Here is a 27,911-nt window from a genome sequence, read left to right as displayed (position 1 = left end):
TCTGTGAGGGATTTGATGGCCTCTGTTTGATTGTTAAGTGCAGAGAGTGAGGCAGATGATGAAGTTGTTTCACCACTGTTCCAATCATGATGATGCATTGTCATGTTCTCGAGCAATTCCCATGCTTCATCTGCGGTTTGGTTCATCAGCTTCCCTTGAGCTGCTGCATCGATCGTTGTCCTATGATTTATCGTAAGACCATTGTAGAAGGTACAGATTTGGGCTGACCGTTCTAGCTAGTGATTAGGGCATTTCTTTAGCAGAGTTTTGAATCGCTCCCATGCAGTGCAAAGAGATTCATCATAACTTTGTTTGAAGTTAATGATGTCATTCTTTAGTTTGGTTTGTTTAGAAGGAGGGAAATATTTGGTTAGGAATTTAGTAGCCATCTCCGTCCATGACGTGATTGAATCTTTTTTCAGTCTTTCGAACCAGGTTTGAGCATGATGAGTGAGAGAATAGGGAAACAAGTATAGCCGGACTATATCTTGTCCTATCCCTGGCTGTTTGTAGGAGTTCGAAAGAGATATGAATTTATCAAGGTGAGAATTAGGATCGTCATTCGGTAATCCATGAAACTGACATCTATTCTGAATGAGCTAGATGATGTGATGTTTTAACTCGAACGAGTGTCCTTGAATCTTTGAAAATCTAATTGGTCCTCCTCGACCTTCAATCGAGGGTTGGGTATTTTCTGCTAAAGTGACGCGTAACGCCATTCGATTTCTGATTCGTGCTTCCTTGCGTGCTTTAGAGATTATTGCGTCTGGATCAGGTACGAATAACAACGGCCCTGGTCTAGATCGGGTTTGGGTCATACACTGGGTATGCCTTTTTGTTTTTAATTTTTTAGCAAATAAACTAAATTTCTAAAGTAATCTAAGATAGGCTAACTAGTCTAAGGTAGTCTAATCTAAAGTAGTCTAAATTAAGGCAATCTAATTTAATTAACTAACTATCCTATGGTTGAATATGTTTTTGGTTCTGGATACTGATTCCCTGGTATTTCGATAACAGAGCTCCCCGCGAACTATTCAACAAACTAAGTGGCCAGGCCAACTACGGAGAGGCAGGATCCTTTTGGTCCCAAAATAATTGGCGACTGTTCGAAAAATCCAACAACCAAGTCCGTGTATAATTGTCTTTCTTAGACACCACTAAATGCTTTTGAATAAGTTTGATAAAGAGCAGTATTGCCTGATACCAGTTCCCCGGCAGCGGCGCCAAAAATTAGACTCCCCCTTGCTATGGCCGAAACGGACGGTTTTGTTTGTGCGGTGTCGTCAGGCCTTAGCACGTCAGAATCAACCACCAAGGGGGTGGGTACTATTTTAAATTTATATTTAGCGGGGCCTAAATCGTACTACTCCTTAGTATGAGTAAGGGAAGTATGACCTAGAGTCGTATTTTTGAGATATCAGTAGAATCGAACATATATTTAAGCCTAAGATAGTTAGTTTCATGACCCGTCCTAATCCATCCAGACGAAGTCCGTATCGAATATAAACGATTCACAATAGTTGGTTACATCGCGAGGTACTTGACCTCTATATGATACATTTTACAAACATTGCATTCATTTTTAAAAAGACAAACTTTCAATACATTGAAAGTTGACGGCTTGTATATCATTTCATAATATATCTAAACTATACTTGACTTAATAATAATCTTAATGAACTCGACGACTCGAATGCAAAGACTTTTGAAATATGTCATGAATGACTCCAAGTAATATCTTTAAAATGAGCAATTGCACAGCGGAAGACTTCTTTCATACCTGAGAATAAACATGCTTTAAAGTATCAACCAAAAGGTTGGTGAGTTCATTAGTTTAACATAAATAATCATTTCCATCATTTTAATAGACCACAAGATTTTCATTTTTTTTTCAGTTCTCATAAATATACGTCCCATACATAGAGACAAAATATCATTCATATAGATTGAACACCTGGTAACCGACATTCACAAAATGCATATAAGAATATCCCCATCATTCCGGGATCCTCCTTCAGACATGATATAAATTTCGAAGTACTAAAGCATCCGGTACTTTGGATGGGGCTTGTTGGGCCCGATAGATCTATCTTTAGGATTCGCGTCAATTAGGGTGTCTATTCCTTAATTCTTAGATTACCAGACTAATAAGGGTGATATTCGATTTGATAATCCAACCATAGAATGTGGTTTCGATTACTTGTGTCTATTTCGTAAAACATTTATAAAAATTGCGCATGTATTCTCAGCCCAAAAATATAATGAGTAAAAAGGGAGCAAATGAACTCACCTAATGTATTTTGTAGTAAAAATACATATGACTATATTGAACAATGCAGGGTTGGCCTCGGATTCACGAACCTATATCATTTGTATATTTATTAATACCTATAATTGTAATCGAATAAGCCTTTATATATATAAAATTATTATTGTTATGATTTTTATATCAATAACTTAGATATTTTATTACTTACTAAATATCTCCATTTTTAAAAAAAAATATTAATATAGTTAAATTTTTATATATTAAATATCTTTTTATATAAAGATTATTTGTTTGTGAAGTTAATAATTTTGGTATTACTAATATTAATAATAATAATGATACTATATAATAATAATGATACAAGTAATAATCATAAAATTGTTAATAAGGATAATAATATTAATAATGTTAATGATACTTAGTTGAATTAATGTTAATGATACTTAGTTGAATTATAATAACTATATTAATAATAATTATAATAATTTTAACGATTCCTCTTAACTTAAAATTTCAATCATTTTCATAATAATATCACAATTCCTATGTTTGTAATCTTAATCGTATTACTAAAAATCTTTATTTTCATATTCATAGTAATCATAATCTCCATGTTTAATTTTTAGACTAGTGACTAAAGTTTCTATAATGTCAATTTGTGATCCTAATCATAATAATAATAATATTCATACTTAAATTGTAAAAGTAACAATAATAAGTGTATTAATAATAATAAGAATGATAATAATCATAATGCTTATAATACATATAATTATGATAATAATAATAATAATAATAATAATAATAATAATTACAATACTAATATTAATTATATATTTAGTACTAATAGCCATAATCAATTATAACAATAATAATAATCATAACAATAATAATCATATTAATAATAATAATAATAATAATAATATAATAACAATAATAATAATAACAATAATAATAAACAATAATAATAATTATATTTAAAGACTACCTCAAAGAAAGGGTTTCCCAAAAAAAACAGCCCATGCACTGGCTCGAACCCATGACCTCTTAATAATCCGTAACACTCTAAACCAACTGAGCTGAACTGCTTATCTGTTTTGTTTTATAATCGAATTATATATATCCCTTTTATTCTCTTCTTCATCTTCTTCCCTCATTTAATCGACCAAGACAGTTCATAACCAAAACAGCTAGTTTATTTTGTGAAGGTAATACAAGCATTTAAGATAGAACGTTTTCTAATGATTCTTTGAATTAACCAGAAACAAAAAAAATAAAAAAAATAAAAATATATACACTGGTTCTGTTATCGCGACTTCAAGGAAGAACACAAACATTGATTTCGATTGAAAGACGTTTTTACATATTATTTATAACATGAAAAAGATCATAAATCTCTCCAGGAAACTTTTTAAATCGTCAATTGGACCTAAATCCCGACGTATAATTCGAATTCGATCTATGAACACAATTTGACTTTTTATTTTCAAAACTTTGACTTTAAAATTGAAATTCGATTTGAAAAATTAAGACTTGTAACTTTCCAGATAGTTCAAGCATAAGATTTACAACAACTTTGCATTAATACATTTTGAAATTCTTTAAGAGATCGAACTATTTGAAAAATGGAACCGTGACAGGGTATGAGCGACGGTTTTTAAAGAAAAAAATTTAATTCATTCAATAAAATTGTTGTAAATGATAATTGATAGTAACTGTGAAAGAACTTAAGGAAGTCATTCATAACACTGACCCGTTGGATTAATTTATGGAGTGAATTAGTCGATGTTTTTTTTTATTATTAGTCAGTACATAAATAAAGAAAAAAATATATAAATCGATGGCAATTGATAACAGATTTTGGATTCACTCATATACTTTAACTCTGATTTGTACTAATTGAATCAATCAACTACAGTGTCGATGGCGATATGCAATTGAATTTGGATCCTAGTTCATAAATACCATTTCTTTTCTTTTAATTATTAATAATTTTAATTATATTAATAATAATCTAAATATAAATAATACTATTAATAATAATAATAAGAGTAATAATAAATCACAATAGTATTAATATTAGTGGCAATGATAGTATTAATATTATTAGTGATAATAATAATAATAATACTAATTATATTGGTATTATTAATAATAATATTTATATATATCAAATTTTATATCTATATGTTATATCTTTAATATGATAATGTTAAAAATACTAATGTTGATATTAATATTGAAAGTGACAATAATATTACTTTAGTAACTATATTTTAATTTATAAATTAATTTAATTTAATATCTTGATATTATTTATTATTAATTATGTAACATAATATATTATATAGTTACATATAATATTTAATCTTTACACATTTTATATATCTACTATTATTTAATTGTGTTTGCATATTAGTTACATCATGTAAATATGAATACATTAATAATGTCTTATATATATAATTATTATATACTACATTATACTATTTCACATAATATTTATATTTATTATATATATATTTTACAATGTACATATAGTAATAATTATGTTTATAAATCATATATGTTTATATAGATTCTTTTTAATAATAACTTTATTATATTATATTATTTTCTACTGATTAATTTGTATTTTACTATTTCACATTATTATATATACACTTATATTTATATTTATACATTACAATATATCTATTAATAGTAATTCTACTATTAATGATCATAAGATTAATATAACAATTATATTCAAACTTGTTACTTAAGTTTAATATATTTTCATTTATTATATCGTATTTACCATTTGTATAATTTATTGAATATTTAATATTTATTAATTATATACATATATATAATGTTCCATGTGTATGGAATCTAGTTACACATATATGTTTACATATTTATTTATACTTAATTGTTCGTGAATCGTCGGGATTAGTCAAAGGTAAAATGTATACATGAACACAGTTCAAAGTTTTTGAGACTTTCACATTACAGACTTTGCTTATCGTGTCGATTATAGATTAAGATTAAAGTTTAAATTTGGTCGGAAATTCTCGGGTCGTCACAGTACCTACCCGTTAAAGAAATTTCGTCCTAAAATTTGATCATGGTCATCATGGCTAACTATAAAAATGTTTTCATGACTAATATGAGTTGATAATAGAGTTTTATCATCATTGAATAATATAGATAAAACAATTTGATTATGCGAAGAGTATAAGTGAAGCTATCGTAAGAGAGTGAAATGAGTAAGTGTAGAATCGTTTTAACTGATGACGTAGTTATGATTGATTTCCGGAAGTCATGGGATTTAGAGAAAATCTTCGTAAAAAGATTTGATTCTTCAATAATTAAGGAAATTAGGATCCGCTTTAAATGCGATCATCCGTTTTGGATTGCTTTGTCGGATATTTTACTATAAATCCACCCCCTTCGTTTCCTTACAACTCACACCTTCTATTCTTTCTCCTTTAATTCGTACTTTGAATCATTTGTCAATATGCTCCCTCCAGTTCTGGTTCTCGATATACGTCTAACTTTCATATCTGTCATTCTTCTCTTTCATCTACCGCCAGAAGAATCTATTTACTTCTACTATACTTTTGGGTTTATAGTGTTTCTAGTTCTCCCGTGTCTTTATATTGCTATATGCATCGACATATACAGTTTATAATTTCCGAGTGGATGTTGGGTTTTATATCTCCCCTTATACTTCGATGTCCCTGCTTCTATCTTCTATAATCTTTGTCATTCACAGTTAAGGTCCCCTCCTATTGCTGCGGTTTATACCCCCATTTATACTTCGAAACTTCATTATTTCGTTTCCTCCTCTTGTCATTAAGCATCGCATGTAATGGTCCAGAATTCATAGGTATGAATTTTAGAATGAACATAGTAAATGTTCTAAGAAGGAAATCGTAATGGCACGATCTTGATTTGGTAAATTACCAGAATATCCAAAAAGATAGAACTATCAATAAGATATGTTCTAAATATGTTTATAGATTGGATAGAATGTAAGAGTCGTGTAAATGGCACATAACGACGGTATGTTCTGTGAATCATCACGTTCCATTAGAAACTCAGCATGAATTACTGTAATATAATCATGTTGATCAAGTGTCATTATATTATACTAACTCATGCATCAGTTCCTAACATTACTTCAATAACATTCATATTTTAAGCTCGAAAGTTTACAAAATATAGAAACTAACAGTTTCTATATGATGTAACAGTGATAGCACGAAGAGATTAATGAGTTCAGATAAGAATAGTTATAAAAATATCTTCAGAAATATGGAGGATATTTATAATGAAAGATACGATGATGTCTTGGAATTTCTAATATCGAAGGATGGTGAAGAAAATTTGTCCGCAAGAGTTTGGAGTCAAAAGCAAGGTATTCGTTAATGACTTCAGCAGGTATTGAATCATTTAGATTCTTTGAAGTCAAACTTATTCTTTGTGATTTGTCCATGGCTTCCTTCATAGTTTGCTCACTCAGTTTTTCAGTTTCAAACTTTTTCTGAGCTTTGCCAACCTACAATTCTTTATCATCAACTTCCGACGATTAAGGTCATTTACGGTTGTCTACGGTTTCTGCTGCTTCATTCAGCTTTTTCAACATTCAGAGTATTTGATTTGTAGACTGAGTGCTTTTCAGGATTTCAGAATGAAAGACCATAATTCTAAAAGATAAATGTTATACATATAACTATTGATGTAGATATGCTGTGAGTTTTCAAAGTACCGATTGTTGATTCCCGGTATTTGGTATGACAGTTCTCGTTACAAGATGCGGATGAGAATATGATGAGACTTCAATAGATAAATGTAGTGATTTGTCGGAGGGATTTAAGCCCAAAGAGAAACGAGGTTGCTGGTACGTCTGCTGGTAATAAGATGAAATATAAAAGGTTCCCCGGTAACAATAAAAGAGTACGCATATATATCAAGGTTTTAGTAAGGCTAGTCCGACTGAAAAGTCGAAGTTAACTTGTTGGAGCTGTGACAAATTTGGCTAATTTGGAAAGAAATTGCAAATTGATTTTTGGTAATAATAACGCCAAAGGAATTAGCACAGATATGTGTTAACGTTTATTCAGGTTCCGAGTGTTTTCAGGTGCATAACTATATGTATAAATCCTTCCTTCCGTAGCTGAAGTGTGGTTAGTTCATCCTCTCAATTGAGGTGTTTTCAAGAATCATGAAAGGTTTGAACGCAGACTGAAATTGTCAAGATACAAATGAGGTTTAAGATGAAATCAAGTGGCAAACTTGAAGAATTGTTTAGTTTCATATGTTATAATCAATATTTTAATTCATTTTAATTGTCCAATATTATTAGTCCACAGTCGATAGTCCACAGTTGACAGTCCAATAATTCATATAAAGTTTAATATATAATATTCGAATTGATTAATACCTATCGTGACCCGTGTACATGTCTCAGACTCGATAACAACTCAAATTATATATATTATTTTAGAATTAACCTCAACCCTGTATAGAGAACTCGATCATTGCTGCATATAGAGTGTCTATGGTTATTCCAAATAATATATATAAATGCGTCGATATGATATGTCAAAACCTTGTATACGTGTCCCGATATTTAAAGTGCGTAAAATAAATAACAGAAATTAAATAACGATAAATATAGTGCGTAAAGTAAATAACAGAAATTAAATGACGATAAATAAAATTGCGATAATTAAATTGCGATAAATAAAATGTAATCAGTTAGCTAGGAATAATTAGCTAGGAACAGTTAGCGTGGATTCTTAACAAAATTTCTCATAGTTAATTTATTTGTTTCTAACAAATTTTATTTTGTCAAATGTTTTCTTCATTATGCCACTTGTTGGATTCTGATAGGTCAAAATCCAAATATGAAATTGAATGAAAATGGTTATTCTGTGGTGAACGGATACGTATATCGGTGGTTGTAAATAGGATAGTAAATGACTATTGAATCAGCTTCGAAGAATGCATAGTGTAACTTATTAATGTGAAATCTAAGTATTTCTAGGGTATTACCTACCCGTTAAAATATTTTCACCATTAACAGTTTCTACAAAAGAATTTTTAACTACAATCTTTATGAAAACATATGTACATATATATTTTCTTCAGATGCAATCATGGATTTAATGAGTCAATATGATATTAGACTCATTTGATTTACCGGTAGAATAAGAATATATAATCTCTAAAACATTAAAGATTATATAATCGCCATGTCGAACGAAGATAATTAATGTAGAATGATTCGTAGAATGATGATTATACTCGAGGTACAGAATGAGATGTTGAATATGTAATGTTGAAACTTAGGTTATTGGTTGTACTGTTGATGCAGGTGATGTTGTTGAAGCTGGTACGTTTTGCACCATATTCTCCAAATTGATTACTCGAGCGCGAAGTTCGTTGACTTCTTGTATTACTTCGGGATGATTGTCGGTATGAACGAGCGAATGAATAATGTTTTGAATTTGACTTGTGATATAGTCGTGGCGAGATACTTTGGAAATGAGAGAGAAAATGGTGTTACGAACAGGTTCGTCGGTAAGTGTTTCAGGTTCTTCACCAAGAGTGCAGGTTGGTGAGTGGAAAAGATCGCCTTCTTCTCGTCTCCATTGATTTAGTCGACTACGAAACCATCAGATGAACTGGGGATGGATGATTGGTTGATTCATTCTGGTGATGTTGTTTCCAGAGCTTAGATGACTATCCATTCGGAATAACAGTCGGGATAACTATCGAAATAGCTGTCGGAATCCGAGGGACTCGAACTAGTTGAGGGATTCATCTCGTACGATCAGATGAAAGATTTTCGATAAGGAATAGAATAGGATGTAGATTAGTAACCTGCAATACATAATTTACATATGCATATATAATACTAAAATCCCATAAGTTACGGAGGAATCTACGGAAGATGTCAGGCAACGTCTACAGTAACAGATACGCTAAGATATGAATTATCAGATACGCTAAGACATGAATTTTGTCTATACACTATTTATGCAATCATTGCAGTAAGATGTGTCTAGACTAAGAATGATAAACAGGTGATTTCCTAAGGATGATAAACAGATGATTTTTGACAAAAATGATAAGCAAATCTTTTGACATGCAGACACGGTCGAAGTCCAGACTCACTAATGCATCCTAACGACTATCAGTTAGACACACTAATGCAAGACCTGGTTCGCTAAGACCACCGCTTTGATACCAACTTTCATGACCCGTCCTAATCCATCCGGACGAAGTCCGTATCGAATATAAACGATTCACAATAGTTGGTTACATCGCGAGGTACTTGACCTCTATATGATACATTTTACAAACATTGCATTCATTTTTAAAAAGACAAACTTTCAATACATTGAAAGTTGACGGCTTGCATATCATTTCATAATATATCTAAACTATACTTGACTTAATAATAATCTTGATGAACTCGACGACTCGAATGCAACGTCTTTTGAAATATGTCATGAATGACTCCAAGTAATATCTTTAAAATGAGCAATTGCACAGCGGAAGACTTCTTTCATACCTGAGAATAAACATGCTTTAAAGTATCAACCAAAAGGTTGGTGAGTTCATTAGTTTAACATAAATAATCATTTCCATCATTTTAATAGACCACAAGATTTTCATTTTTTTTTCAGTTCTCATAAATATACGTCCCATGCATAGAGACAAAATATCATTCATATAGATTGAACACCTGGTAACTGACATTCACAAAATGCATATAAGAATATCCCCATCATTCCGGGATCCTCCTTCGGACATGATATAAATTTTGAAGTACTAAAGCATCCGGTACTTTGGATGGGGCTTGTTGGGCCCGATAGATCTATCTTTAGGATTCGCGTCAATTAGGGTGTCTGTTCCCTAATTCTTAGATTATCAGACTAATAAGGGTGATATTCGATTTGATAATCCAACCATAGAATGTAGTTTCGATTACTTGTGCCTATTTCGTAAAACATTTATAAAAATTGCGCATGTATTCTCAGCCCAAAAATATAATGAGTAAAAAGGGAGCAAATGAACTCACCTAATGTATTTTGTAGTAAAAATACATATGACTATATTGAACAATGCAGGGTTGGCCTCGGATTCACGAACCTATATCATTTGTATATTTATTAATACATATAATTGTAATCGAATAAGCCTTTATATATATAAAATTATTATTGTTATGATTTTTATATCAATAACTTAGATATTTTATTACTTACTAAATATCTCCATTTTTTTAATAAAAAAAAATATTAATATAGTTAAATTTTTATATATTAAATATCTTTTTATATAAAGATCATTTGTTAGTGAAGTTAATAATTTTGGTGTTACTAATATTAATAATAATAATGATACAAGTAATAATCATAAAATTGTTAATAAGGATAATAATATTAATAATGTTAATGATACTTAGTTGAATTATAATAACTATATTAACAATAATTATAATAATTTTAACGATTCCTCTTAACTTAAAATTTCAATCATTTTCATAATAATATCACAATTCCTATGTTTGTAATCTTAATCGTATTACTAAAAATCTTTATTTTCATATTCATAGTAATCATAATCTCCACGTTTAATTTTTAGACTAGTGACTAAAGTTTCTATAATGTCAATTTGTGATCCTAATCATAATAATAATAATATTCATACTTAAATTGTAAAAGTAACAATAATAAGTGTATTAATAATAATAAGAATGATAATAATCATAATGGTTATAATACATATAATTATGATAATAGTAATAATAATAATAATTACAATACTAATATTAATTATATACTTAGTACTAATAGCCATAATCAATTATAACAATAATAATAATCATAACAATAATAATCATATTAATAATAATAATATAATAATAACAATAATAATGATAACAATAATAATAAACAATAATAATAATGATATTTAAAGACTACCTCAAAGAAAGGGTTTCCCAAAAAAAAAACAGCCCATGCACGGGCTCGAACCCATGACCTCTTAATAATCCGTAACACTCTAAACCAACTGAGCTGAACTGCTTATCTGTTTTGTTTTATAATCGAATTATATATATATCCCTTTTATTCTGTTCTTCATCTTCTTCCCTCATTTAATCGACCAAGACAGTTCATAACCAAAACAGCTAGTTTATTTTGTGAAGGTAATACAAGCATTTAAGACAGAACGTTTTCTAATGATTCTTTGAATTTATCAGAAACAAAAAAATATATATATATATACACTGGTTCTGTTATCGCGACTTCAAGGAAGAACACAAACATTGATTTCGATTGAAAGACGTTTTTACATATTATTTATAACATGAAAAAGATCATAAATCTCTCCAGGAAACTTTTTAAATCGTCAATTGGACCTAAATCCCGACGTATAATTCGAATTCGATCTATGAACACAATTTGACTTTTTATTTTCAAAACTTTGACTTTAAAATTGAAATTCGATTTGAAAAATTAAGACTTGTAACTTTCCAGATAGTTCAAGCATAAGATTTACAACAACTTTGCATTAATACATTTTGAAATTCGTTAAGAGATCGAACTATTTGAAAAATGGAACCGTGACAGGGTATGAGCGACGGTTTTTAAAGAAAAAAATTTAATTCATTCAATAAAACTGTTGTAAATAATAATTGATAGTAACTGTGAAAGAACTCAAGGAAGTCGTTCATAACACTGACCTGTTGGATTGATTTATGGAGTGAATTAGTCGATGTTTTTTTTTTATTATTAGTCAGTACATAAATAAAGAAAAAAATATATAAATCGATGGCAATTGATAACAGATTTTGGATTCACTCATATACTTTAACTCTGATTCGTACTAATTGAATCAATCAACTACAGTGTCGATGGCGATATGCAACTGAATTTGGATCATAGTTCATACGTACCATTTCTTTTCTTTTAATTATTAATAATTTTAATTATATTAATAATAATCTAAATATAAATAATACTATTAATAATAATAATAAGAGTAGTAATAAATCACAATAGTATTAATATTAGTAGCAATGATAGTATTAATATTATTAGTGATAATAATAATAATAATAATACTAATTATATTGGTATTATTAATAATAATATTTATATATATCAAATTTTATTTCTATATGTTATATCTTTAATATGATAATGTTAAAAATACTAATGTTGATATTAATATTGAAAGTGATAATAATATTACTTTAGTAACTATATTTTAATTTATAAATTAATTTAATTTAATATCTTGATATTATTTATTATTAATTATGTAACATAATATATTATATAGTTACATATAATATTTAATCTTTACACATTTTATATATCTACTATTATTTAATTGTGTTTGCATATTAGTTACATCATGTAAATATGAATACATTAATAATGTCTTATATATATAATTATTATATACTACATTATACTATTTCACATAATATTTATATTTATTATGTATATAAATTTTACAACGTACATATAGTAATAATTATGTATATAAATCATATGTGTTTATATAGATTCTTTTTAATAATAACTTTATTATATTATATTATTTTCTACTGATTAATTTGTATTGTACTATTTCACATTATTATATATACACTTATATTTATATTTATACATTACAATATATCTATTAATAATAATGCTACTATTAATGATCATAAGATTAATATAACAATTATATTCAAACTTGTTACGTAAGTTTAATATATTTTCATTTATTATATCATATTTACCATTTGTATAATTTATTGAATATTTAATATTTATTAATTATATACATATATATAATGTTCCATGTGTATGGAATCTAGTTACACATATATGTTTACATATATATTTATACTTAAGTGTTCGTGAATCGTCGGGATTAGTCAAAGGTAAAATGTATACATGAACACAGTTCAAAGTTTTTGAGACTTTCACATTACAGACTTTGCTTATCGTGTCGATTATAGATTAAGATTAAAGTTTAAATTTGGTCGGAAATTCCCGGGTCGTCACAGTTAGGAAGGAGTAGTAGTTACTTAATTTTGGGATTTTCTAATTTATAAGACAGATAAAGTAAATGCGATAAAATTCGTAATTCAAATAAGTTTAAAATGAGTGCATACTATGACTTCATCAGTTATTCTGCCGAGATTATGGAATGCTGGCTCATGAATAGGCAGAGGCCTTGTATTCATTACAATGGCCCTAAACGCCCCTGTCATAAGACATGTCACTGGGTACTACGCTAGGCTTGAAGATTCTGAATAAACAGCAACGTCCCTTACCCCTGACGCTCGTGCAGTCTGACTACAGGCATACACGTTCAGACGGCTCATCCAATTGAGCGACTCGGTTGGATGACGTATTAACATTCCACAATGGTCTAAACTTTCTTAAGCATAATAGAATATATGGTTTACCATATCCGAGAGACGTGATGTGTTTCAATGGTTTCATTAATGATTGGTTTTAAAAGATAGTTAGGCCCTTAAAAAGAGTTCAACCATAAAGAATACCATGGCCAAGTCAAGCTGACTTCCATGAACACGTTCGGTTATCCTAACTGTCCAATCCTTTATGTGTCTAAACAAACAGTTCCTTAATTAACTAAGAATCCCTCAAGCGGGGTGCAATGCTTGAGACCGCGTTATGGTGCAGTGTAGTAATCAACACTGACCGGGTTCCATGGCCTTACTTAGCAGAGGTACAGCTTACAACAACCGTTGTCCTTCAGTGTACACGTACGAAGTTTATATGCTTGGTGACTACACTAGCATGGTCTGGGACCGACAATGTACTAAGGGTCTAGTCAGATGTTTCACTATGAAAGAGTCCTCAGTCGAAATCCAAAGTTCGATAGACTTACTACAACCGGTGTGCCTCAGTCGATCTTACGTTGTATCCGATAGACTTCTCTTACCAAAGGGTGACATAAATAGTGTACTATGAATCGGGGTTCGTGACTTCCCAATAACGAAGCCAATAACTACATTCTATTAGTTGGAAAAGCGATTGAGTTTAAAGCATAATCGGAAAGCATTTCAACAGCATACACAAACCATAACATTATTTCGGCATTATAACTGCTTAAATCATAACATACACTAAAGATAACTACTCGCTAATCATGGCAACAATATCACAGAACATAATGATAGAAGACATTATATAAAGATAAGGGATAGAAGTACCAGTAGATTAAACGAGTTCCGAATACAAAAGTGACAACTTCAAGACTCCAGACCGCTCCTAATACAATCTTCGGCGTTCTTCTCCAGGTATTAGGTTTTCTGCACGTAGTCGAAGGCCTTGAGAGTATGACTAATATTGTATAAGAGAGAGAAAGAAGTGAATTGAAGTGTCTGTTAGAATGAATGACAAAGACCCTTTAAATAAGCACAAAATTTTCCTGCAAACGGCTGGCAGGCCGTTTGGCAGGCCGTTTGCAGGGCCCGTTTGCTAATGCAACCGTTTAACGAGGCCGTTTGATCTGGGCGTTTGGCAGGACGTTTGCCACACTGGCAGGCCGTTTGGCAGCCCATTTAGCAAGCCGTTTGGCTTGCTGATTCCCTGAATCGTAACTTGATTTCTTATCTTTTGCCGTTTTCGCTCTAGAATCTTCGTTTTAGCTCCGATTCTCTTGATTCTTTTTACACCGTCTTCGTAATTACTTGTTCTTCAATTCTAACCGACGAAGTAGGTATTTTGCAGACAAAGTTCAAATCTTTCTTATTTTTGGGCCTTAATACCGGGGGGAAAACGTGACTTTTTAGCCGATATCAAATCCCGTGATCATCTCTTTTTCGAATGTTCGATGGTTGTTAAGTTGTGGCGTATGGTTCGGGTTTGGTTAATTTGTGACATGCCTATTTTCGATTCGTGGGACTCGTTTTATTCTTGGGTTGATGGGATCCGATTACCGTCTTCGAGCAAGAACTCGATCGTGGCTATCGTATGCACGTTACTTTGGGCTATTTGGAGATTTCATAATGGTGTTGTCTTTGATAGTCCTTTTTGTCATTCTAGTAGTCTTTTTGATGTCATTAGATTACTTACTTTTCGTTGGATATTAAATAGGGGTCATTTAGTTTCAAATTGGAACTTGTAGCTCGATATGCCTTTGCAATTCTCTCTTAGCGCCCTGCTAGAAAGAGTTTGTTATTTTTTTACTATACTCGTGAAATGACCCGTCCATATCCCTATAGACGAATACATCAACATCTGGTCTCATTGCGAGGTATTGACCTCTATATGATACGTTTTACAAACATTGCATTCATTTTTAAAAAATAAACTTTCATTACAACGAAAGTTTACAAATATGTATACCATCTCAAAACATATACATTTCATACATATGATATTATTATGTTTCCCAAAATATAAATGACTAATCTGTGATTTATTTAATAACAATCTTTTTGAACTCAAATGATTTGAATGCAACGTCTTTGAAAATATGCCATAAACGACTCCATGTAATATCTTTAAAATGAGCAAATACACAGCGGAAGATTTCTTTAATACCTGAGAATAAACATGCTTAAAAGTGTCAACCAAAAGGTTGGTGAGTTCATTGGTTTATCATAAACAATTATTTTTTATAATTTTAATAGACACAAGATTTCAAATATTTAACCTGATAATGCTAAAAACGAACATATATTTCATAGCATTATTCCTCAAGAAAGACAAGATTTTAGTTGCAATTGTCCTATTTACAAGTGATATTCGGTTAAATAATAAAAGGTGAAGACAAAAGATAGATTCGACGAATTGAAGACGCAAACGACCAAAAAGCTCAAAAGTACAAAATACAATCAAAGAAGTTCCAATTATTGATAAGAAACGTCTCAGAATTACAAGAGTACAAGATTCAAAACGCAAAGTACAAGATATTAAATTGTACGCAAGGACGTTCAAAAATCCGGAACCGGGACCAGAGTCAACTCTCAACGCTCGACGTAACGGACTAAAAATTACAAGTTAACTATGTATATAAATATAATATAATATATAGTTAATTATATAAATTATATATATATTATATTTATATATATTAAAACCGTCGGCATACTAAGATCCAAACTTGTGTGAGCTGGCTTTACGAACTCCGCGACTCGCGGAGTTTGTAGTGCAAAAATGCCGCGACTCGCGGAGCCCCAAATTCTGAAACTACCTATAAAAGCCAACGCATTTGATCCGTTTTAAATATCCTAAATCCATCAATCTCTCTATCTATATGTAAACATATATATATATATATATATATATATATATATATATATATATATATATATATATATATATATATATATATATATATATATATATATATATATATATATATATATTTTAATTTTAATTTTAAATTCTAATAATAAGGGTATGTTAGCGAATGTTGTAAGGGTGTAAGTCGAAATTCTGTCCGTGTAACGCTACGCTATTTTTAATCATTGTAAGTTATGTTCAACCTTTTTACATTAATGTCTCGTAGCTAAATTATTATTATGCTTATTTAAGCCAAAGTAATCATGATGTTGGGCTAAAAATACTAAAATTGGGTAATTGGGCTTTGTACCATAATTGGGGTTTGGACAAAAGAACGACACTTGTGGAAATTAGACTATGGGCTATTAATGGACTTTATATTTGTTTAACTAAATGATAGTTTGTTCATTTTAATATGAAGATTTACAATTGGACGTCCCTATAAATAACCATATACACTCGATTGGACACGATGAGCGGGGTATTTATATGTACGAATAATCGTTCATTTAACCGGATACAGAAATGGATTAATAGTCTATGGAATTATTAAAACAGGGGTAAAATTATGTACAAGGACACTTGGCATAATTGATAACAAAGTATTAAAACCTTGGGTTATACGCAGTCGATATCCTGGTGTAATTATTAAACAAAGTAATAAAACCTTGTTACAGTTTAAGTCCCCAATTAGTTGGAATATTTGACTTCGGGTATAAGGATAATTTGACGAGGATACTCGCACTTTATATTTATGACTGATGGACTGTTATGGACAAAAACTAGACGGACATATTAAATAATCCAGGACAAAGGACAATTAACCCATGGGCATAAAACTAAAATCAACACGTCAAACATCATGATTACGGAAGTTTAAATAAGCATAATTCTTTTATTTCATATTTAATTTCCTTTATTTTATATTTAATTGCACTTCTAATTATCGCACTTTTATTTATTGTCGTTGTATTTAATTGCACTTTTAATTAACGCACTTTTTAATTATTGTATTTTATTTTATAGCACTTTTATTTATCGCAATTTCATTATCGTTATTTACTTTACGCTTTAAATTAAGTCTTTTATTTATTTAATATTTTACATTAGGTTTTAACTGCGACTAAAATTTTTAAAATCGACAAACCGGTCATTAAACGGTAAAAACCCCCTTTTTATAATAATAATATTACTTACATATATTTGTATTTTTATAAAATAAAACTAATATAGCGTTAAGCTTTGTTTAAAAGATTCCCTGTGGAATGAACCGGACTTACTAAAAAATACACTACTGTACGATTAGGTACACTGCCTATAAGTGCTGTAGCAAGGTTTAAGTATATCCATTCTATAAATAAATAAATATCTTGTGTAAAATTGTATCGTATTTAATAGTTTTTTTTTCGTTGTAAAAATAAAGCTATTTTATATACACCTCGCATAACATCAAGTATTTTTGGCGCCGCTGCCGGGGAACGACGAAGCGAAATGCCACACACGAAAAAAAAAATTATTAAGTTTTATTTAGTTTTTGTAAAAATACATTTTTTTTAAATATATAAAAAAACCGAAAAAAATATATATATAAATCTATTTTTAAGATTTTTATAAAATTATAAAGTATTTCTATTTTTATTTTAGTTGTTAAAACATAAGTTTTTATTTAATTTATATAAATATTTTATTTAATTATTAAAACAGAAAATATAAAACAGAAAAATATAAAAAAAAATATAATAAAAACTGAACCTGTCAAATTTGAACCTGGTACACGTTGAACCTGCAATCTCCGCGACTTGCGGGGGTTTTGAACTGGGTTCACCGCGACTCGCGGAGCCGCCCAGACAGGTCACACAGAAACCCTAACTGCATTAAATACGGAGTAATTATTATTATTATTTTTTAATTATAACCCTAATTAGGTTAGTGTTTTAATTTAATTTTTAATTTAGTTTTTATTATTATTTTGTATTATTTAGTTTCAATTAGTTATTTAATTTATATAAACTTAATAGTTTTATAAAATAAATAATATAAAAATAATATTTTTATAAAAATTGTAATTTTTACAACTTTTAGTTTATTTTTATATTTTGTTCCTTTTAATTGTTTTAGCGTAATATTTGTATTTTTCGCTCTCTTTTTTTTTAGTTCTAAGTCATAGTTTTTGCCTTAGTTATTTTTATTTATAGATTTTTAGGCTTTGCCGTAAAATCCCTTAAGTGCTTATTCCTTAGACGAAGATTTAGGTGCTTTAGAATTTTGCGACGCCTATCTAAGTTTTAGTACCTTTTTAAGATATTGCCATTTGGGATATAGTTTTACTTGTAAGCTTTAATATTTTTAGAAGCAACTTTTAATTCTTAGTTTTTAGTGCCTTTTAAGTTACGACGCGCTACTTTCTTACTTTCATTTTTCGACGCCTTTTACCTATGTATCAATTATCACTCCAATTAGTAATCTCAATTTGTAATTTTAACTTTAAGTTAGTGATAGTAATAAGGTTGGGTTAGTCGAGTGTTTTTAAGTTTTATAAGTCACTCTTTTTCTTTCTTATTTTTATTTTTCGACGCTCATTTTGCGCCCTTTTATTTTTTTTCGACACTTTTCGACGCACAATCTTTTTCTTTCTTATTTCTCGTCATTCTAGTTTTTAGGACATAGAATTTTTTCTACTTCTTATCTAAATTTCTTAAAATTACAAATATTTATTTTAAGTGGTTAAATTGATAGACATCAAAATTTTCTGGTTCGTAGTAATAGTTGGATTTGTACGTGGACCGGGTTATTGGAGCCAAACAGTACTCAATTATATTGAGACCAAACGAATCCTGCCCCTCTGCTGCACCTTTTGGCTATTCGAAATGTGGGCAAAATCAGAAAAGTCTATTAATTGGATAACTTATATAATTTTTCTTTCCTTTTAAAAACTAATAGGATATTCAGTGAATGCACCGAACAAGACGTTCACCACCTTTTGTACGTTCACCACCTGTAACCAGATCAAGACATCTAGCAAATATTGTCGCCGTTGATTTTTCTTTAGAATCGTCATCCAGTCGACCAAGTACTCCAATTCAAATTTCTGATAATCCATTTTTTGAACCCGACCTCACAATTGAGAATCCGGAGAATATTCAGGGACAATTCATAGATCCTGAACCATTAATTTTTCCTCCGGAACCACCAATCATTCAAACAGAGATTGTTGAGGAACGAACCATTAAATCAGAATCCTCTAGTGATTCAGATTCAACAAATTCAATCATGGAGAATCTGGAACCTTTAAGTATGGAAACCGAATGAGAGCTAAACGCACTGGCCAAGGTCACGCAATTACTCATCCAGAAATTAATGCGTCAGATTATGAAATCAAAGGACAAATTCTACACATGGTGACTAATCAATGCCAATTTAGTGGTGCACCGAAGGAAGATCCAAATGAACATCTTCGTACCTTTAATAGGATCTGCACACTATTTAAAATCCGAGAAGTTGAGGATGAACAGATATATCTCATGTTATTTCCCTGGACTTTAAAGGGAGAAGCCAAAGATTGGTTGGAATCATTACCTGAAGGGGCGATCGATACATGAGACGTTTAAGTTGAAAAATTTCTTAAACATTTCTTTCCGGTGTCTAAAGCCGTAAGACTTCAAGGAAAAATTGTTACGTTCACACAGAAACTAAATGAAACTCTATATGAGGCGTGGACAAGATTTGGAAAGTTATTGAGAGGATGTCCGCAACATGGTTTAGACACTTGTCAAATAGTACAAATATTCTACCAAGGATGCGACATCACTACAAGGAAAGACATCGATATAGCAGCTGGTGGTTCTATTATGAAGAAAACCGAAACTGATGCTTACAAAATTATTGATAACACTGCTTCCCACTCATATGAGTAGCACCAAGAAAAAGATATCGTTAGATCATCTAAAGCAGCTAGAGCCGATTCTAGCCATGACTTAGATTCCATTTCAGCAAAGATAGATGCTGTCGAGAGATGAATGGAAAAGATGACTAAAGATATCCACTCAATACGAATTAGTTGTGAGCAGTGTGGAGGACCACATTTGACAAAATATTGTCTCAGTATTGAACTAACAATGGAACAAAGAGAGAATATTTCATACATAAACCAAAGGTCTGGAAATAATTATCAGAATAATTATCAACCGCCAAGACCAAATTACAATCAAAACCAGAATTATAATCGCAATGTTCCATACAACAATCCACAAGGTCCTAGTAATCAACAAGTATCCAATAATACTTACAACCAGCAAAGACCTAATTTTCAAAACAAACCCGATGATAAAAAGCCGAATTTAGAAGATATGATGACGAAGCTAGTTGAAACTCAAACGCAGTTTTTCACATCTCAGAAACAAACTAATGAACAAAATGCTCAAGCATTTAGAAATCAACAAGCTTCTATTCAAAATCTGGAACAAGAAGTAAGTAACCTAGCAAGGTTAATAGGTGAAAGAAAACCGGAAAGTCTACCTAGTGATACAAATGCTAAACCCCCGGAATGAAATAGCAAAAGCCATTACCACAAGAAGTGGTACAACACTTAAACCACCTGAAATACCTGTAATTTCTGATGAAGCTATTCCTACTCCACAAGAACCACAACCTGAACAAGATAAGGAAAAAGAACCGGTAGTTGAAAAGGTTAATGAAGATAACACGGTTAAGACTAAACCTTATGTTAAACCATACCAACCACCACTTCCTTACCTGAGTAAAATGAAGAAAGAGAAACTTGAAGCCGAGCAATCCAAATTCTTGGATATGTTTAAACAGATAAATGTAAATCTTCCTTTCATTGATGTAATTTCAGGAATGCCTAGATATTCTAAATTCTTGAAAGATCTAATCTCGAATAGAAAGAAAATGGAAGAACTCTCGGCTGTTACTATGAATGCTAATTGTTCAGCAGTGCTGTTGAATAAGATACCAGAAAAATTATCAGATCCAGGAAGTTTCACAATTCCATGTTTTCTGGGTAGTCTTAGTTCAATAGAAGCATTGGCAGACTTAGGTACTAGTATAAATTTAATGCCGTATTCACTATACGCTAAACTAGACCTTGGAGAATTGAAACCAACAAGAATAAGCATACAACTAGCCGATCGATCAATAAAATATCCTAGAGGGATAATGGAGAACATGCTAGTTAAAGTTGGTACTTTAGTATTTCCAGTAGATTTTGTTGTTCTGGACATGGAAGAAGATTCTCAAGTTCCTCTCATATTAGGAAGACCATTCTTAAACACGGCTAAAGCAATGATAGACGTGTTCGGTAAGAAATTGACCCTAAGTATAGAGGACGAGAGTGTTACCTTTTCAGTTGATAGAGCAATGCAACAACCGCAATCTGCAGATGATACATGTTATTATATTCAAACTATAGAATTACATGCAGAATTGTTAGAAGAATTTCCAGAATTACAAGGAACAGGAGAATGTTCTTTAGGAGAAGGAACTGAACCAATTGATGAAACTGAAATGTTAGCTACACTTATGGCTAATGGATATGAACCAACAACAGAAGAAATTCAAATGCTAAAAGAAGAAGACAGATATCGATATAAATCATCGATAGAAGAACCACCGACATTAGAGTTAAAGCCACTTTCAAATCATTTGGAATACGCTTATTTACATGGTGAATCTGAATTACCTGTAATAATATCGTCTTCTCTTACTGAAAATGAAAAATCTCAACTCATTTCTGTGTTGAAAGCTCATAAACCAGCTATTGCATGGAAAATTCATGATATTAAAGGAATAAGTCCTTCGTATTGCACACATAAAATCCTTATGGAAGAAGGTCATAAAACGTATGTGCAATGCCAACGAAGACTAAATCCTAATATGCAAGATGTTGTTAAAAAAGAAATTATTAAACTGCTTGATGCAGGTTTAATTTATCCAATTTCTGATAGTCCATGGGTAAGCCCAGTTCAATGCGTGCCTAAGAAGGGTGGCATGACTGTCATTACAAATGAGAAAAATGAGCTTATTCCTACTAGGACTGTAACAGGATGGCGTGTGTGTATTGATTATAGAAAATTAAATGACGCCACCAGAAAAGATCACTTTCCCTTACCTTTCATTGATCAAATGTTGGAAAGGTTAGCCGGAAACAGTTACTATTGTTTTCTAGATGGTTTTTCCGGATATTTTCAAATTCCAATAGCACCTGAAGATCAAGAGAAAACCACGTTCACGTGCCCTTATGGTACTTTTGCTTACAAACGCATGCCATTTGGACTTTGCAACGCCCCTGCAACCTTTCAAAGGTGCATGATGGCGATTTTTCACGACATGATAGAAGAATGCATGGAAGTTTTCATGGATGACTTTTCAGTCTTCGGTGATACATTTGAATCATGTTTAGTTAATCTTGAACGAATGCTTATTAGATGCGAACAATCAAATCTTATTCTTAATTGGGAGAAATGCCATTTCATGGTTAAAGAGGGCATCGTTCTTGGTCATAAAATCTCAAAAGAAGGAATTGAAGTGGATAGAGCTAAAGTAGATGTAATTGCTAAACTTCCACATCCCACCAATGTTAGAGGAGTTAGGAGTTTTCTAGGGCATGTCGGTTTTTACCGATGTTTCATAAAAGATTTTTCTAAAATTGCCACTCCTATGAATAAACTCCTAGAAAAGGATTCTCCATTCATCTTTTCAGATGAATGCATTAAATCTTTTAATATTCTTAAAGAAAAACTCACTAATGCGCCAATCATGATAACTCCAAATTGGAATTTACCGTTTGAACTTATGTGCGATGCAAGTGATTTTGCAATGGGAGCCGTTTTAGGACAAAGGATTGAAAAACGATTTCAACCTATATATTATGCTAGTAAGACGTTACAAGGAGCACAAACGAATTACACAACTACTGAAAAAGAACTCCTTGCTATTGTCTTTGCTTTTGACAAATTTCGTTCATATCTCGTTCTAGCTAAAACGGTGGTCTATACCGACCATTCTGCTCTTAGATACCTATTTTCGAAACAAGATGCCAATCCAAGATTAATCCGTTGGATCTTACTCTTATAAGAGTTCGATATTGAAATCCGAGATAAAAGAGGAGCAGAAAATCTCGCCGCTGATCATCTTTCTCGTCTTGAAAATCCTGAATTAGAAGTTCTAAATGAATCGGCCATACAAGACAACTTTCCTGATGAATATCTATTGAAGATAGATTATAATGAAATTCCATGGTTTGCAGACTATGCAAACTACTTAGTATGTGGATTCCTTGAAAAGGGATTATCGTACCAAAAACGAAAGAAATTCTTCAGTGATATAAAACACTATTTCTGGGAAGATCCACATTTGTTTAAAAGTTGTCCCGATGGAATAATACGCCGATGTGTATTCGGAGATGAAGCTAGTAAAATCTTAAACCATTGTCACACAGGACCAACAGGTGGGCATTATGGGCCTCAACTAACAGCAAGAAAAGTTTACGATACTGGATTCTATTGGCCTACAATTTACAAAGACGCACACCTTCTTTGCAAATCCTGTGATGCTTGTCAAAGGGCCGGAAAAATAAGTCAACGTGATGAAATGCCACAAAATGTCATTCAAGTATGTGAAGTATTTGACATTTGGGGTATTGACTTTATGGGTCCATTTCCAAAATCTCATAATAATCTCTATATTCTCGTAGCCATTGATTATGTATCTAAATGGGCGGAAGCACAAGCTCTCCCAACTAACGATGCACGAGTTGTAGTCAACTTTTTAAAACGTCTTTTTGCAAGGTTTGGAACACCGAAAGCTTTAATAAGTGATCGGGGAACTCATTTTTGTAATAATCAACTTGAGAAAGTTCTTAAAAGATATGGAGTAACTCATAAAATCTCCACCGCATATCATCCACAAACAAGTGGACAAGTTGAAAATTCCAACCGAGCTTTAAAACGTATTCTAGAGAAAACCGTAGGATCAAATCCGAAGGAATGGTCCATAAAATTGGAGGATGCACTCTGGGCTTTTAGAACAGCCTACAAAACTCCAATTGGAACCACACCTTTTAGACTCGTTTATGGAAAAGCATGTCATCTTCCAGTAGAAATTGAACACAAAGCATTTTGGGCTTTGAAGACATGTAATCTTGATTTACATGAAGCTGGACGTCTACGGTTAAGTCAATTAAACAAATTAGAAGAATTAAGACATGAAGCATACGAAAATTCATTAATCTATAAAGAAAGAACAAAGAAATGGCATGATAAAAGAATCAGAAGTTCAAAAGAATTTAAAGAAGGAGACAGAGTTCTTCTTTTCAATTCACGATTCAAGCTATTTCCTGGAAAATTGAAATCAAGATGGTCTGGACCATTCATAGTCAAAAGAGTTTTCCCATACGGAACGATAGAATTAATAAATTCAAATGGGATTGAATTTAAAGTTAATGGTCACAGAGTTAAACACTACATAGATAGTCCGATGGAAGTCAACAACGAAGTTAATCACAATTTCGATACCACAGCTAACTAAGTGTGGGGAGAATCAAGTCTTTAAAGGATAATATGTATTTCTGTTAGAGTTAGATTTTCTGTCTTCGTGTAGTTCTCGAAAATGGAACCCGAATGGTCTTTCCCTAGCAGACCCTAAAGAACTAGTCTTCTCCCCCCATTCTGAATTTTTATTTTTTTAGATTTTTATGAAATGAAGACTTCCTGTGAACTAAACCATGGTCTAATGCTACACGCTTTGATTACTAAACGTAATAATGACACACTTCTGAGTGAACTGGTATCAGTAATCAGAGAAAAATTGGACGGAGTAAGAAAAGAATCCAGATGCGAAGATAATAAGTTACAATTTGGTAAAGGAAAATCAAAATCCGCAGCGAAAAGAAGAGCACGACACCTTGAAAGATGCCACAAATGCGAAAAATGGTCACACGAAGGTAAATGTTCAAATAATCAAACCTATTCAAACACCGAATTTGTTACTTTATGCAGAGATGGACCGTTCATATGTTTAGAAGAAAAAACACTGAATGCTCGAGGTTACGCCTATGTAGCCATGGAAAATCAATTAGTCCGACTATCTTATGAGTGGGCTAGAGCATATCACTAAGAATACTATCTCACAGGTAAGTCTGTACAGTTTTTATTTTTATTTTTATTTTTAACCTTTTGATAATAAACGCTAATTTGTTCGCTATAAAGTATTAAATTGGTATTCAATAAAATTAGGTCTTGCGACCAAAATTATTGATATCATACAAAAATTTATTACATCACTGCGAAATTTACCGTTTATTCTTAAGGTATAAATATCTTTAATCAATCAACCCAAAATATTTCAAAAATTTGTCATGAGTTAAATTAGGTCAATGAACCAAAATTACTTTACCAAAAAGAGGGGCGCATATTTTTGATAATATTTGATTGATTAAAGTGGAATAAAAGCCAAAAAGATTTTTAATTTTATTTTTACTTTGTTTTTAAAATTAATATTAAAATAATATTGTAAACTTGTTAAAATTAAATCAATATATTTAAAATTGTAAATATTTGGAAAATTAATATTTTTAATATAAGTTTGTATGTATAAAAATAAAAATATAATTTAAGTTTGGTGTGAATTTTTAATTTTATGCATTTTAAATTTAAGTTTTGTGTGAATTTAAAAACAAAAATTTACTTTATTTCGCTAAGTTAAAAATATGATTTTTAAAATTCGTCGTGAGTTGAAGACTAGGTCTTTGAACCGAAATTGCTTTACCCGAGGGAGGGACGAGAACTTTTATTATCATTATTTTTAATCTTATTGAATTAAAGTATGCCAAAAAAATTAAAAAACCCAAAAATCTTTGCTTTTAAAACCGCGCTTTAAATTGACAAATTTTAAAATTTTGTCGAGGGACGGACTAGGACATCGTTCCGAAACGACCTCGTCCTAAATAACAAAGGAAACAAAATTTTAAAATTAATTAATTAATTGTTTTATAAGTTAAGGTTTTTATAAAAAAAAAAAAAAAAAAGGACACCGCGACTCGCGGAGTTTGTAAAAAACAGAAAAAAATAAAACGCAAGAACAGATCAGTTTACCAACACCCACACCCAAATAACTGCAAAAATACCCGAAAAACACACACAAAAACCTCCCAAATTCGCAATTTTTCACCAAAAATCATAAAATCTTTCACAAAATCATGTTGAGAAGGATGCTATCAAGGAATTACTCAAGGAAAACGGTAATTTCTTCATCAAAACACCCATTTAATCCGAAAATTAGTGTTCTTGAACAAATTTATACCCAATTCAATTTTGATGCTTTTTAGTGTAATTATGCTTAAATTGTTTGTGTATTATGCTTATATAACCTAGATTAATGCTATTTAACATGATTAGAAGCCTTAAACTTCAAATTTTGAGTAATCTAGGGTTTGTGTTCTTGAGCAATTTGGGGCTTTTTGATATAAACAGGTTATGGCCGATTTTTGTCATGAATTATTGCTAAATTAAGTAGTGTAACATGTTTAGGTAGTTAAATGATCCAAACTTTGAGCCTAAACATAATTTTTGACAATTAAAGTGGACTTTTTCAAGTCTAAAATTCATGAACTTGATTTTTGAGAGATAATGTCATTTGAAACTTGTTTAATTGCTAATAATGATTATTTTGACATGTTATTTGAGTTGAATGCTTATGAACTTGGCGAACATTTTCGTATATGCTTATTTGAAAAAGTGTAGATTTGATAAAAATATGAAAATGAGCATAAGTTTGATATAAATTGAACATGTCATTGTAATTATTTTGATTGATGATTTTGATGACACTAATGCATATTTTGATGCACAAAAATTTTGTTTGATGTGTTTTGCAGACTGAAAGGGGTGAATCTTCATCCCAAGCTCGCATTGCTCCTCCTAAGAATGCGGAACAATAGGATGTTGATAACTATTACAAACAAGATATACCTCATCCAGTTATGACATTTTCAGATATGCACGTGGAAGATTTGCACCCGAACTTGAGATTAGACAGACGTTGGATAGATTATCCAAAATACCAAAGGGGCTTGCACACTCTTCATTCTAAAGCTGTTGAAGTACCTAGGGTAATAGAATGGGAACCGTTAGAAGCTGTAGGATTGGGCGAACGGATTAGAGAATTACTTACACAGAGGTATGGTAATTCTACTTTTAACGATTGGGTACGATTATTCAACATGCGTAGACCTGTATATAAAGTATGGTGTGAAGAATTATTGTGTAGTATAGAAATAAATGATCGGGTAGCTACTTTAA

The 27,911-nt window shown here is 31.0% G+C and overlaps 1 non-coding gene across 1 annotated transcript; it reads left to right on the top strand.

Annotated features, from left to right (window-relative positions):
* The first annotated feature begins 234 nt into the window (after positions 1–234).
* On the top strand, positions 235–341 carry LOC139903244 (small nucleolar RNA R71). The gene has a single exon (XR_011778079.1). It is a non-coding gene; the product is annotated as a small nucleolar RNA R71 (small nucleolar RNA).
* The last annotated feature ends 27,570 nt before the right edge of the window (positions 342–27,911 follow it).

This window comes from Rutidosis leptorrhynchoides, chromosome 3 (assembly GCF_046630445.1).
Source record: "Rutidosis leptorrhynchoides isolate AG116_Rl617_1_P2 chromosome 3, CSIRO_AGI_Rlap_v1, whole genome shotgun sequence".
Taxonomy (NCBI): Eukaryota; Viridiplantae; Streptophyta; class Magnoliopsida; order Asterales; family Asteraceae; genus Rutidosis; species Rutidosis leptorrhynchoides.
Note: the sequence above shows the minus strand (reverse complement) of the source record. Positions and strands in the feature narration are given on the sequence as shown.